An 11,125-nucleotide genomic window follows, 5' to 3' on the forward strand; every position below is an offset into this window, starting at 1 on the left:
GTGTGTGTGTGTGTGTGTGTGTGTGTGTGTGTGTGTGTGTGTCTCCAGACCCCTACTCCTCCCCCTCTCTCCTTTAGAGATTATATAATAAGCAGCATACAGAGGGTATGGCAGCCACAGAGCAGACTCAGTTGAGGAGACGAGCAGTGAAACAACATAGCTGCAGTACTCAGTCCCCGTTTATACATTCATTTATTTCATATATACTTTACACTATACATTCTTTACTGTACATACCTGTATTGTTATTGATATATACAGTACTGTGCAAAATTCTGTAAAAAATGCTGTAAACTAAGAATGGTTTAAAAAATATAAACAATGATTGTTTATTTTTTATCAATTTACAAAATGCAAAGTGAGGGGAAAAAAAGCAAAATCTAGATCACCTCAATATTTGGTGTTACTACCCTTTGCCTTCAAACCAGCATCAGGTCTTATAGGTCCACTTGCAGAAAGTGGGGCAGCGTTGAGGATCGTAGACGCTGCGGTCGGCCAAGGAGACTTAGAGCAGCAGAGAAAAAAACACATTGAGCAAATTTCACTTTGACATGGGAAGATGTCCAGTAGGGATATGAGCTCAGAACTGGTAGAAACCAGTGGGACCAGGTCCACCATCTACTGTCTGGAGAATTCTGGCTGACATTAGCTCAGAACTGGTAGAAACCAGTGGAATCAGGTCCACCATCTACTGTCTGGAGAAGTCTGGCTGACATCAGCTCAGAACAGGCAGAGACCAGTGGGACCAGGTCCAACCTCTACTTTCTGGAGAAGTCTGGCTGACATCAGCTAAGAACAGGAAGAGACCAGTGGGACCAGGTCCACCCTCTACTGTCTGGAGAAGCCTGACTGACATCATCTCAGAACTGGCAGAGACCAGTGGGACCAGGTCCACCATCTACCATCTGTGTAGGGTGTGCGATTATCGGCTCCGTTTTGTCAGTTTTTTCTTTCTTTCATTCCAATTTCGGGTCTTTCAGTCACAGTGAAAACCGGGGACATTTCCGGGGACAGATCCAGCCGGGGACAGGTAGCAAAAATCGGGGACTGTCCCCGGAAACCGGGGACGTCTGGTCACCCTACCCTAACCCTGCTTCAAATCCACACCGTAGCTACGGCGTCGGCCCTATAGCGTTGAGACCCTTTGCATCAGGTGCATTTGACAAACAGAACGCTAGGGGGCGTGTGCTTTCCGAAACGACGATTGTGAAACCCTTGGCCAACTCTATGGCCACTTCAACAATGGCCGTAGACAGTAAAATGGAGAAGTCTGGCTGACATCAGCTGAGAACTGGCAGAGACCAGTGGGACCAGGTCCACCCTCTACTGTCTGGAGAAGTCTGACTGACATCATCTCAGAACTGGCAGAGACCAGTGGGACCAGGTCCACCATCTACTGTCTGGAGAAGTCTTGCCAACATCAGCTCAGAACTGGTAGAAACCAGTGGGACTAGGTCCAACAGACGGTAGATGGTGGACCTGGTCCCACTGGTTTCTACCAGTTCTGAGCTGATGTCAGCTAGACTTCTCCAGACAGTAGATGGTGGACCTGGACTGTAGATAGACACACTTAGACTTAGGACTGGGTGAAATGGAGAAACTAATACCTCAATATCGATATTGCAACAATATTGTAGGGTTTAACTTTGGAGCTTTCATAAAATATTTAGGCAATGGCATGTGTAATAAATAATCAGTAATGTGGATATAATGTGGGAAAAGGCAAGTTATAGAACAAGAACAGTCTAGTAAGTTCAGAAAATTACATCACTTTAGTGTAATACAGCCTTTAAAAACATGAAAAGACTATAATCATGCCATATTACGATATCCAAAGTGTAAGATATCTAGCCTGATATTACGATAACGTTATAATATCAATATATTGCCCAGCTCTACATAGACAGCCAATTTGGAAATCCCGTTTATGATCAGACAAGGAAAAATCCTGAAAGTGGGTCAGCCATTACATGAGCTAAAAATCAAACTAAGCTGTTAAAAGGCCCAGTTCCTTCAGTCTCTGACCCGACCGGTTATCATCTTTCATGAGATGTAAACAGAGATAACATTGTTCGGTGAGAAGGTAGAGCTGAATGCTGAAGGAAAATGATGGAGGTCATTTGTTGTAAACACGACAGAAGGTCATATAATGAGATGTAGAGAAAGCCAGAAGACAAGAGACAAACACAACTTAACTTAATATTTTTATATTAATATCTCACTATAAAATAGAATTGATTGACTGTTTGCTGAACTTCCCAATTGTAATCAACCAATCATAACTTAGCAACCATTAGTGTGCATTAGAGCTAAATGTCAGGCTAAAAAATTCAGGTCTGACCCTACATGAACTCGCAAAGTTTCTGTCCAAGCCTGACCTCAACCAGAACTTCAATGCCAATTCTGGCTTGAGCCCCAATGTTGCATTTCTTTTTTTTATAACAGACTAAAGTCAACTAAAGTTGCACGATCTCCAACATCCACACTCTTAAAAACGGCCATAAGTCATATTGAATGTGGATTTTATAATATTTTCAATCGGCTTTGTGTCACTGCTGTACATGCAGAATGGCACCCCAGTAGCAAAAATAATTCCAATGTCGATATTCTCTACCACTGTGCTTTTTGATCCTTGCGTGTAAAATGAAGAAATCTAGAAGATGGCGGTCACACACGGTGATAAACAGCCAAAACATTATTCCTGACATACAATATAAGAAATATACATACACTATAAGGTCTGCATTAAAAAAATAACTTGAAAAATGTTCACAAACCTGACCCATGTCAAGTCCGGTGGAATGTTAAGAAATTAACAATTGGGTTATATATATATATATATATATATATATATATATATATATATATATACACACACACTACCGTTCAAAAGTTTTGGGTCACCCAAACAATTTTGTGTTTTCCTGAAAAGTCCCACTTATTCACCACCATACGTTGTGAAATGAATAGAAAATAGAGTCAAGACATTGACAAGGTTAGAAATAATGATTTGTATTTGAAATAAGATTTTTTTTTACATCAAACTTTGCTTTCGTCAAAGAATCCTCCATTTGCAGCAATTCCAGCATTGCAGACCTTTGGCCTTCTAGCTGTTATTTGTTGGGTCATCTGGAGAATGTCACCCCACGCTTCCAGAAGCAGCTCCCAAAAGTTGGATTGGTTGGATGGGCACTTCTTGGTACAATACGTCAAGCTGCTCCACAACAGCTCAATGGGGTTCAGATCTGGGGACTGCCTGGCCCCTCCATTACCGATAGAATACCCACTGCCTGCTCTGCTCTAAATAGTTCTTGCACAATTTGGAGGTGTGTTTAGGGTCATTGTCCTGTTGTAGGATGAAATTGGCTCCAATCAAGCGCTGTCCACTGGGTAGGCATGGCGTTGCAAAATGGAGTGAAAGCCTTCCTTATTCAGAATCCCTTTTACCCGGTACAAATCTCCCACCTTACTAGCACCAAAGCAACCCCAGACCATCATATTACCTCCACCATGCTTAACAGATGGCGTCAGCCATTCTTAACAGATGGCGTCAGCCATTCTTCCAGCATCTTTTCATTTGTTCTGCGTCTCACAAACGTTCTTCTTTGGGATCCAAACACCTCAAACTTGGATTCATCCGTCCACAACACTTTTATCCAGTCTTCCTCTGTCCAATGTCTGTGTTCTTTTGCCCATCTTAATCTTTTTCTTTTATTGGCCAGTCTCAGATATGGCTTTTTCTTTGCCACTCTGCCCTGAAGCCCAGAATCCCGCAGCCGCCTCTTCACTGTAGATGTTGACCCTGGTGTTTTGCGGGTACTATTTAATGAAGATGCCAGTTGGGGACCTATGAGGCGTCTGGTTCTCAGACTAGAGACTCTAATGTACTTATGTTCTTGCTCAGTTGTGCAACCGGCCTCCCACTTCTTTTTCTACTCTGGTTAGAGCCGTTTGTGCTGTCCTCTGAAGGGAGTAGTACACACCGTTGTAGGAAATCTTCAATTCTTAGCAATGTCTCGCATGGAATAGCCTTCATTTCTAAGGACAGAATAGACTGTCGAGTTTCAGATGAAAGTTCTCTTTTTCTGGCCATTTTGAGTGTTTAATTGACCCCACAAATGTGATGCTCCGAAACTCAATCTGCTCAAAGGAAGGTCAGTTTTGTGCTCTGTAATGACCTAAACTGTTTCCAGATGTGTGAACATGATTGCACGAGGGTTTTCTAATCATCAATTAGCCTTCTGAGCCAATGAGCAAACACATTGGACCATGAAAACACTGGAGTGATAGTTGAGGAAATGGGCCTCTATCCACCTATGGAGATGTTCACCAACAACCAGACATCTGCAGCTAGAATAGTCATTTACCACATTAGCAATGTATAGAGTGGATTTCTTCAAAGTTAAGACAGTTTAAAGTTATCTTCATTGAAATACAGTGCTTTTCTTCAAAAATAGGACATTTCAATGTGACCCCAAACTTTTGGAACGGTAGTATATATTATATATATATATATATATATATTTATATATATTAATTTTATAATATATATATATATATATATATATATATATATATATATATATATATAAAATTTGATTTGACAGGGATGCTCACTTGTTAACAGAAAATATCTTTACTGTAAAAAAGTTAAATTTAGGCCAAATTTCCTCTGTTGTGTCTAAAAAATCCAAGTACATGATTTAATAAATAGGCTACGTACAAAATACCACCTTAGTACCAACAATCAATGCAGTATCACTAGTATCACATGGTAGTTAGCTACAAAATAAGATCCAAAACATTTTGGAGAGTTAAACTATTTATTAAATACAAAAGCAAAAGTTAAGACAGAAAGAAAAGAAATGAATGAAACATTTACATTGGCGTGTCTGGCTAACTAGCTTACTGGCCACAGTAACCCAGCATTCAGCGGGATCCATGGTTCTGTTGAGGCTCCACACACATCTTTCGCCATAGCCTACGTAAGTGGGGAGTGTGTGGTAGAGCGAGGGAGAGAGGGAAGGCGATTATCTTCAGAGCGAGTCATAGTGAGAGAAACAAAGTGTCTCCCCTGTTTTTCTGACCTCAGAGGGAAATCTGCAGCAGGATAAGTTAACCCTCTCCTTGATTTCATGTTTTTTTCTGGAGAAGGAGAACCAGGAAATGAGGGGGGGGGAATTGCAATGCTACCAAGAATGAAGAATGCAAAGTCATTCAAGTGTATAAGTAGCCATGTGGATTTACCGCTCCGGGGGAGAGGATGTTTCTTAAGCCAGCAGCTTAAAAGATCACAGGTTGTTTTCCCAATTTTAAAGAAATGTGACCAACTATCAGATAAAACGACAACAAAATGACAGCTTTGGTTTAGACTGTAAACATTTGCCATTTGCAGAGTAACGCGTTGCGTAAAAAAGTGGCTGTGCAGGAGAAAGAGATGGCACGCAGATAGAGCTGATGGAAATAAATATTGCTTCCTACATGTTTTTGCCTGTTGTAATTATTGATAAATTACTGGCCTTTTACTCTCAACGGTTTTATTGTACTTACAGTGACTAGCGTGCACCAGGGGCCGTAATCCTCTCTGTATGATACATGTGCCATGTGTTGAACACACTGTACCTCTCTGCTGTGTGTGGAGCACGGACATCGGCGTGCACAACCCCGTATCCAACGAATTATGCTCAAAGCTTAGTTTACCTGGGCGTAGTCTAATGTTTATTTTAATTTTTTTTACATGAACATAATACACTGCACTCCAGTGATAAATTCCAAATTGAAAAGTCACACTTCTATGGGAAAAACAAATAAAAACTAAATTGTTAAAGAAAGAATAAAATGAAGAAAGGGGGCACATAGCTCTTTTTTTACAACATTTTGAGTCTGCTGAAGATTCAGGCCGTGCTTTCTCTTGTAGTCCATTTTTTAGGTAGTAAGTTAGTCTGTCCATGGAGTGTAATTCCTCTACAGTGCCCTGCCACAGGGTCACATTCCTAGTGATGGCCTTTTTACATGCCAATACCAAACATTTTAAGAGATACATTTGTCCTTCTTTTGAATGCTAAGGATCCCCCTTGGCCACCTAGTAGCAGACAATCTCCTCAAGAACCTGAATCCCCCTATCCCAGTTTTATACATGACCAAAAGACATGCGAGTGATTGGCCTTCATCTGTCCACACTGTCGCCAGCATTGCTGCTGAACTATTTATTTTTAATGTCAGGTAAAAAAAAAAAGCAAATGAAATTCTTCCATCTAAATTCCATTCCATCCTTTCCATCTGTTAGAAGTGGTAGAGGTGTGTTGTACACATAGAATAACAATCACTCTTTGACAGTTTAATGTTCAGTTCTTGCTCCCATTTTGATTTCACATATAATGATCTTCATACGTTCCTTTCTATACAGTTTAGCGACAATCTTTGCAGGTGTTTTTTTTATACACCCAAACACATAATTACCTTCTGTGTACATTCCTTTTGTCTCACCATTAGATTTATGAAAGACGTTAATCATCTTCATGCCCCATCAACTCACCATTAACATATTCTTCTGAAATGAAGTGCTACTCAGGAGACCTCAGGTTTTTGAGGGCATTGGAAATTCAACAACTCTCTTTAAATGATGATTCCTTTAATTAAAATTAAAAATTACCAGAAGAACATACAATCATGTACAAAGAACACATCAATCATGGGGAGATGGCAGCTACAACGAAGCAAGGCATTACATCTCGTATCCCCAAACCCGATAAAGCCCCTCTATTAGTTGATAATCGTCGTCCAATCACTCTTTTAGCATTACAAGACATTGGCTGTAGTACATATAAACAGATAAAGAAAGGGCTAGACTCTCTCTATACTAGAATGGATTTATGAAAAGTTGATAAATTAGTTTGACCTTTGACACTTAGGACATTTGGTTTTGGTAACAACTCTGATGACATTGTCAGTATGTTCTACAAAGAGATTAATAGCTCTGTTATATTTAATCACATTACCTCTAAACGATTTCAAATTAAAAGAGGGGTCAGGCAGGGGTGCCCTATTTCCCCTCTTTTCTTTATATTAGTTACTATGTCAGGATCTTGCTGTGACGGCCTGCCTTTGTGCCCTTCCTGTGGCCATTTTGTGTATTATGTTGTGTTTAGTGCTTGTTACTGTCTTTCATGTGCTCTGTGGTTACCTGTCTGTCATGTGTTTTTGTCTCTGCCCATCCCCTTATATGGTCTGCACTTCTTGTCTAGTTAGTTTCCCTCCAGTTCTGCCCCCACCTGTTTCCTATTGTGTTGTGCTATCAACTGTTCCTCGTTACTGTATGTCCAACCCTCTGTCTTTCTGTGGATTGGACTGTGTATTTCTACACTCCTCTGTTCCTTTGTCTCTTGTTGGTTTGTCTCTCGGTCTGTTCCTGTGAGTGTCCTGTTTGTACTTTTTAAGTTGTAGAGTCAAAATAAAGTGTGTTGGTTTTGCACATTTGCCTGAAAGAGTCTTGCATTTGGGTCCTCCTACTGAAACTGTGACATACTAATTTGTCATTGTCACTTATTTTGAAGAAATATCAATTTTCAAACCAATTTTCCAAGGCTTCTGATTTAAGACTGAAGAAGTCCAAATGTGAAATTTTATTTTTGCATGGTTGTGATGAATATCCCAGTAAAGGATTCAGTTAAGTATCTGGGGATATTTATAACTAGAAATCATATTGCTAGACAAACTATTTTTTTTCAAATAGACTAAAAAAGACTACAACTTTTTGTAACTGGTAGCTTCAAAGGGATTTGTCGATCTTGGGCAGAGTTCTCCTCTCTAAAGCAGAGGGCTTATCCCACTTTGTGTATCCATCTTTATCCCTATTTGTAAATGATTCAGCAGCTACAGACATAAATCAAAGTTATAGAGTATCTTTGGCCCTGCTTCTGAAAGAGAGGGCAAGCCCTTCCGCCTTCACGTGGGGTTTGGAAGCTATGGAGATAATGATAAATGCTCTGTGGAGAGTAAAAAAAAGTGCACTTGTGCTTCAAATAATGTGCAGCATGTAATCGTAACCAAAGCTAATAACTAATACATTAATACTAATGTAATACTAATTAATACTAATTACATGTTACACTTGAGTCACTTCCATTATACAATGTTCAGAGTCAGCGTCTTACGTCCATTTTCAACCAACAAGCAGATGGAACGTAAGTGAAAGCTGACAGAAGTTGCTTTAGCTTATTCTGTGATCAAATGATAAATTAATGTCATAATGGTTAATGTAATAAACTTTAGCCTAATGGTTTTTCGGTGTGCTTCACAGCAACACGACTAAGGAAGAGAGCGAAAAAGCTCAAAGAAGCAGCCAAAAGATCTGCAGCTTTGCAGAGCTGGATCAAAACTGCAGCAGGCCAGCGGCAGGTGAAGCGTTTGATCATTTCATTTTGATGTCAAGGAATCATCCTACATTATTCATTTGATATGAAGAAGGCTTTTTTTATCAGAAGCATTTTCTTTAAGTTGGAGCAATAGTATAACTTATTAAAAAATATTTTTTTAATCAATATTAAATTTACAGTATATTTTGTCAGTGCTGTGCTCAGCATTGCAAATTAGATATTATTGGATGTTTGGCACTAACCCAAAAAGCTGCAGTTCAGAGCTTTTGAGAACCCGGTGATCCCCAGGTCAAATAAAGTTACTCGCTGTAGTGAAATATGGAATGGTAAGGTCAGAAAACTGGTTTACAAAGGCATTATAACATGTTACTATAAATGCAAATGGCCGCTGAGCCCTCTTCAGAAACGGGGGTGATTGAAGGTCTGGCAAAGTAAATTCCTCTACTTTATTATTTAGCAGTTTTCCAAAACTTGTTGCAGTGTTAATCTTATCTTCTGCTGTGGCTATGTGAGGTTCAGCCTCAGCAATGCGGCCGCTGCATTCTATAACCTGGGTTTGAACATTGTTAATTGCTGTCAGTATACCATCCATCTCCGAGTGAAGATCTTGTTTGAATGATTGTAGCCTTCATGATGTCCATTGTGGGGGGTTTTCTAGGATTTCAGTGCTCTTGGTACCTGACTCTGAATTGCGTGCACTTTTTTTTTCTTCTGAATTTGGTCCTGCCGGCTCGTTTTCTTCATTAGCAAGTCCTCCAGCTGTTCTATATTTGTCCTTGCATTTCTCCAGACTGCAACCAAATGCTCACATTTTGCGATCAAAATTTGAGAGTGTGCAACTGCATTTTACATCCAGTCGCACATATGCGACCAGTGATTCTTTTTTTCTTTTTTTTCATTAAATGTGGAAGGGGTGCGTCAATGAATCTGAAATTTGTGGCAGGCCAATAAGTGTGAGAAGGATAGGGAATGGCCATTGTAAGTAGCTAATTTGTGGAGGGGGAGGGTCCTAGAGATAATCGAGCATGCGGCTAGCATGCTAGTACCAGAGTCTACTGTGGCACAGTCGGATGATGATTCAGAGTCAGAGATTTGTGTGGCAAAAATGGCCCGAAACCCCATTTTTAAGATCACTGGCTGCGAGAACTCAGCTGGTTGCGGAACTGTAAGGAGACAAACTCCATGAACTGCGAATGTTGCAGTTGCTAGGCGACAGGACAGGCACCTCAGTTTAAACAGGACACACTAGTTAAACACAATTTCAGCCTTAAGCCTAGAGTATGGCGTGACTTGTTAATGAATGAAAAAGCATGGTTGTAAAAGCGGGTCCCATTAGCCCTCCTCTCCCTCCCTCTCGGCAGTGCTGGAGTACATTCACTCTTTTATTTGTATTTTAAATGTCAGCTTCGACATTTGGCACAGGCTGCTGTACTGCTCCCTGACTTGGGTGAGAGAGGTAGAAATGTGACAGCAGAGAGCAGAAACCGCTTCTATGAAAAAAATACATATTACTAAATATTTAATTATTAACCACGTAAAAAACAACTGGTGCTCTCTATGGCTCCCTCGTCACTCAATATTTCCCAAGCGGGCTATTAGTTAACCTAGAGACTCCCCGTTCCATAGAAGTTCAGTGTTAACTAAAAGAGAGACTGAGAGGGAGAGCCTGTATGAGGCAGGAAAACAACACACTGACAGTAATAATAATACTTTGTCTACATCTGAAAGAATTTGTTAAGCACCATTAAATTAAAATGTGACTGAACTAAAATCAAACAGCACATTGTAGTTTCTGCACTTATTACCAAAGCATTTATCAGTAAAACAGTTAACGTGGGGGAAATGTGAAAAAAACGTTGAAAAGTTATGCTTCCCTCCATTTTCTGTCTGTGCCCCTAAGACTTTTAGTTAGGGGCTACAGTGCTCCTAGTCAAAAAAGGTAGACCAGAGATGTTTCTCCGTGAAATGTTACCCTGAGTAAAAGGTTATCTGTTTGGACACCTGCTGCTCCCGAGGGAGAGGGCCAATGGGTTTACTCGGACTGGTCACCTTAAAAAGTAAAGCCAATCATTTAATTGACCAAATACAGCGAGGGTCGAATGTTGGGGCACCCCAGGTAAAAAGTTGTATTATATGCATTAAGAAGCCAAGAACCGATGGAAAATCTCCAAAAGGCATCTAATGACAGATTAGACATTTGTACAATATGTCACAAAAGGTTAGATTTTATTTCCATCATTTACACTTTTAAAATAACAAAAAACTAAAAAAATGGCATCTTCAAAAGTTTGGGCCCCCTGCAAAGTTTCAAGCATGCCCCCCCCCCCCCCCCCCCCCTTTGGAAAGCTGAGACCTGTACAGCGTCTGGATATGTTCTCAATCATCGTCTGGAAAGACCAGGTGATGTCAATCTTAAGGTTTTAAATGCCCAGACTCATCTGAGCCCCCACCAACTATCAGCCACATTGCTTCTTCTAAGCAGTTGTTTAGAAAACTGAAACTGAAAATAGTTTTCAGAACCTCTGTCCAACTGTTAAACATTGGGGGGGGTGTATTGCAGCCAGTGGCACAGGGAACACTTCACGAGTGGAAGGAAAAATGGATTCAATAAAATGTTAGCAGATTTTGGAGCTAACTTGATGCCATCTGTGAAAAAGCTGAAGTTAAGGAGAGGACGGCTTCTACAAATGGATAATGATCCTAAACACACCTCGAAATCTACAGGGGATTACATCAAGAGGCGTAAACTG

General features: G+C 40.3%; 1 protein-coding gene across 1 annotated transcript in view; it reads left to right on the forward strand.

The window, feature by feature from the left end:
- LOC116699375 (receptor-type tyrosine-protein phosphatase N2) overlaps window positions 1-11,125 on the forward strand; it is a gene marked incomplete at its 3' end in the record, with an annotated part of 318,251 nt that overhangs the window by 972 nt on the left and 306,154 nt on the right.

This window comes from Etheostoma spectabile, chromosome 12, assembly GCF_008692095.1.
Source record: "Etheostoma spectabile isolate EspeVRDwgs_2016 chromosome 12, UIUC_Espe_1.0, whole genome shotgun sequence".
Taxonomy (NCBI): domain Eukaryota; kingdom Metazoa; phylum Chordata; class Actinopteri; order Perciformes; family Percidae; genus Etheostoma; species Etheostoma spectabile.